Source organism: Sceloporus occidentalis, unplaced genomic scaffold (assembly GCF_023333645.1).
Source record: "Sceloporus occidentalis isolate IW3139 unplaced genomic scaffold, rSceOcc1.0.p SCAF_162, whole genome shotgun sequence".
NCBI lineage: Eukaryota > Metazoa > Chordata > Lepidosauria > Squamata > Phrynosomatidae > Sceloporus > Sceloporus occidentalis.
The window spans coordinates 1,084,345-1,088,877 of record NW_028317142.1 but is presented as its reverse complement, the minus strand read 5'-3'; the positions used below and the strand labels follow the sequence as shown (position 1 = coordinate 1,088,877).

At 41.5% G+C, this 4,533-nt stretch overlaps 1 non-coding gene across 1 annotated transcript; it reads right to left on the bottom strand.

Moving 5' to 3' along the window:
• LOC149279547 (small nucleolar RNA SNORA35) lies at positions 1–130 on the bottom strand. The gene has a single exon (XR_016278570.1). It is a non-coding gene; the product is annotated as a small nucleolar RNA SNORA35 (small nucleolar RNA).
• Positions 131–4,533: the final 4,403 nt, after the last annotated feature.

The following is a 4,533-nucleotide window of genomic DNA, read 5'->3' as shown; positions in this document are numbered from 1 at the left end:
GCTTGTACCCAACTATCAGTAGGGACAGGTTACAAGAAAGCCTGGCCTATCTCCAAGAAGGGATTTGATCTAGCACCTTAAGTGGTCCCTCATGCCACGGAATGGACACAGGGGTCACTTGACAGTGCAAATAAAAACGCTTAAAAATGGTGGAGCAAATAAAAGCTAAAAAACAGTAAATGTAACAAAAAATAAAAAAAAAATACAAAAATGGAGCAGGAACAAAAAAAAAATTAAAAATGGGAAACTGTGTGATACAGCTTGAAGCAGTCACCGACACAGAGTGCAGGTTTTCCAGGGCAATCTGGACAGTAACATGTGGTGTCCTTTCTTTGCCCCCTGCTGTAGCATACCCTGCATCTCTTTTGGGGATTCTGCTTCTTTGCTGTAGGGGGGATTTTAAAAATAAAATGGGTAGCCCCAATTCTGTTGGTTCCCATCACTACTTGGGGACCAGGTGCATCACGGTACAAGATACCTGAAATTACTTCGAGCTGAAACTGCAAAAAAGACAGCTTCAGCCCAGTGTCTGCTTTTTTGTGCAGCAAAAAAGCGTCATAGGTTGCAATTTGCATTAGATAAATTGCAACCTTCTTGTACCAGGCCTTTGTCTTCCTCATAATGAGGTAGGGCTGTAGGAGTTGATCTGACAGATCAACTCCACCCATGTGCTTGTTATAGGCCCTGATGCACACTGGCTTTGTAGTGACCCCAGCTCTGCCACGGACAGAAACCTCCACGGTTCTCTCATCGTGGATGGTGCTCAGCATGCACACCTCTTTTCTGTCCTTGAACTTCAATGCCAAAAGCTCCTCTTGGCGTAGAGCTGAGGTCTCCCCCTTTCCTAGCCGGGTTCGTACCAGGCGTTGTGGGAAACCCAAGCGGTTCTTTTTTATAGAACCGCAAGCTACCGTATCGAAACAATACAGCAGCTTGAACAAAGGGACGCTTGTATAGAAGTTATCTACATACAAGTGGTAGCCTTTGTTCATAAGGGGGAATATTAGGTCCCAAACAATCTTGGCACTGGTGCCCAGATGATCTGGGCAACCTGGAGGGTCAAGGTAGCTATCCTTACCCTCGTATACCCGGAAGGCATGAGTATATCCTGTCTCGCTCTCGCAGAGCTTATACACCTTTACTCCATACCTGGAGCGCTTGGAAGGAATATACTGCTTGAATCCCAACCTTCCTTTATATTTCATTAGGGATTCATCCACGCAGATATTCTTTCCAGGTGTATAAACCTCTGGAAACCTGGCAGCGAGATGGGTAATCAGGGGGCGGATTTTGTACAGCCTATCAAACTGGGGGTCCTCCTTAGGGGGGCACAGGCTGTTGTCGCTAAAATGCATGAAACGAAGAATCATTTCATACCTTTGCCTAGTTATAGTTTGGGCAAAAATGGGGGTACTAAAGATGGGGCTGGTGCTCCAGTAGGAGCGGATGGAGGGCTTTTTTATAATGCCCATTAACATTGTGAGTGCCCAGAATTTAAGAAATTCTGGCACGTCAATGGGAGTCCATGGCTGTTTTGCCCAAAAAGAATTAGGGCTAGCAGCACGGTGCTGCTGGGCATAAATGTTTGTTTGTGTGACAATGTCTCCCAAGACATCGTCTCCCAAAAAAACCTGCACAAATTGCAGTGGAGTGAATCCTGTAACATCAATATTGATGCCAGGAATTCCAGAAAAAGGAGGGATAGCTGGCTTGTACCTATTAGGCGCTACCCATGCCTCTGGTGCACTGCCACGACTACGTGTGGTAGGCGTCCTAACAGCCACAGATACATCACTAGATGTATCTGTGAACTGACCAACGTCAAAATCTGACGCTGTATCAGTGGCCTCAGAATCTGTGGCCAAAAAGGCATACGCCTCCTCAGCCGTATACCGCTGCATGGTAAAAATTGCAGCAAAAATAGTGGGGAAGGAAAGGGTTAATGGCTATAATAAAAAATAAAAAAAAACCTAAAAAAAAATAAAAAAAGTAAAAAAACATGTAAAAAAAAAAACAAAACCAAAAACAATTGCCACTATGCAAGATCACTGTTTATGCAGTGATCAATGGCAATGAAGGGGTTAATATTATATGGGTGGCTCTTATAAGAGCCTTTGGATCAATATATATATATTTTTATTAGGGAATACCTGAAATACCAGAACACACCGATCTGTCTCTCTCCCTCACTAGAAGCAAGTGAAGGAGGGAGGCAGATCCAATACTGATCAAAGGCAATGTTTAGAAAACATTGCCTTTGATTTATCAAATCATGATCACTCTTATGAGTGATCTGACCACTAGGGGTGTTATTCACTGGATGTCCATGACATCCAGCAACACCCCCCGATGATGTCAGCAGGCTCCGCCCCCCGGCTTGATGGGCGCCGCCATCTTGAAACACCGCGTGTGTTTCGAAGACACCGGCACCGGGAAGGTAAGTTGAGCATTTAGGAAGCGATCGCGAGTCGCTTCCTTTGCTAAACAGGTGTTGCAAAGATGCCTCGATACTGAGGCATCTTAGCAACACCAGCTAAGCAAAGGAAGCGACTCGCGATCGCTTCCTAAACCCGTTTTTCGGCGGCGGGCGCCGCCATGTTTGAAAGACGTGCAGTCTTTCAAACATGTTTTTTTTTTGCTCCTAGGAGCCATCGGGGGGGGGCGGGAATGTTTTTTTTTGGTGTTGCTCAATGCCTCGATGTCGAGGCATTAGAGCAACACCGTTTGAGTGAAAAAATCGATCACGGATCGATTTTTTCACCCGTTTAAAGACGTGCCGGTCCTGGCACGTCAATTGTCATAATCGTCACGATTTTCAGTGACGTGCCCGGACCGGCAATTGTCACGAAGGGGTTAATAAATAAAAACTTTCCGATATATTCTTCCACTTATCTATACAATCTTTACTTTCTTTAGACACAACATATGTGTGTCTAAAGTAATATTCCTTCTAAGAAATTTGAGAAATTCCATCTTCTGACACAGAACTAAATACACAGTGCCATCTTACAGCGGACAACATAATTAGATTGTAATATATGTAATTGTGCAAAGTTTGAAAGTGGTCTTACAACTATGGCAACACATGGAATGGTCCAATCAAGCATTAGTACGTCATCTAACAAAAAATGCCACCACAAATATGGCTACTGAATGTCTCCCATTTAATGAAGAGACCGACGAAATGGCTACTGTCACATGCATAGTGACTAAAGAAAAGCACAAATCCATACTACCCATGTTTTCCCTTTTGGGAGGGACTGTCCCCATCTGTCCCCTTTTCCGCCTCTGATCTCCTTTCCTATGAGCTAAGAATGTTTACCTGGTAAGAGGACTGGAATTTAACATGAAGCCAGATATGGTTATTTTGTCTTACAAAAGAGAAAACATCGCCCCCATTTCTTTTTTTGTTGCATTCCACTAGTATCCAAAGAAACACGGTACTCAAGAATGGCGTGTGGTTTTTGAACATGACCCATAAAATTTATTAAACACTATTTACAGAGATATGTACAAATTGTTGGTAAATATTAAAATAGACCATTTACAATTTTAGAATTTTCATTCAAAGGCGTCTTTTTAAAAATAGGCTCATTTGAGTCGAATGTCTAACAAGTATTTTTTGTGTTTTTCATATTTAAACAAAAAATATACTCTGCATAAGGTTAAGGATATTGGCAGCAGGCTAACTTTGAAATTTGTTTTCTGTGTTAAATAAGTCAAGAATGGTTGCAGCTGAAGCGCTGAACTGTGTGACGCATGCAACACCGTGTATCCATAAACCATTACAGTTCATGTAACATGCCATACCGAAAAACATTGACAAGTACAACACATTACAAATAATAAAATAAGAATAAAAAGACAACAACTTTGGTCCAATAAAACCTCTGACAGAACAGTTTACACATAAAATATCTAGCTTTGTACAGTTTCTGATAATTACAATTCTATGTACAAATGCACATTATATATATATTTATATATAAAATAAGTTATTTAAAATAAGACAATATTACATCTGCTTCAATTACATTATGTTTTACTTAGAACATAATTTTCTCCTTGCTTTTCCATAGACACAGTTACCCTCGTAAAATGTTTCTAGGGTAAAAAAAGGTGAGATCATTATTATGGCACAGAGTAGAATACGCCATAAACTCTTTAAAAGAACGTCAGCCCGAAATGGGAAACATAGCAGGGGCCTTCAGTGGCAAAATGGGAAATGGTCAATTGGTACTAGTTTTGGTTCCCACGAAATTAACAGCAGCATTCCCCCAAGCAGCTTCCTGCGCTGCCAGTGATCTTTTTACATTTTCTTTTATGGTGGCTTTTAACACACAATCTAGGAAATTTAGGTTGGTGTTAAGATATCATAAAGACAATTGAAATGGTCCTATGAAGATTTTCATTCCTATTATTGTTCATCCCTGGGTTAGATCTAAATGCCGCGTGCATGGTGATTTTATTCATATTCTGCAGCTTTGTTTGCCGAGGTACAGTCTTTGGAGGCAGCTGCAGAATACAGCAATG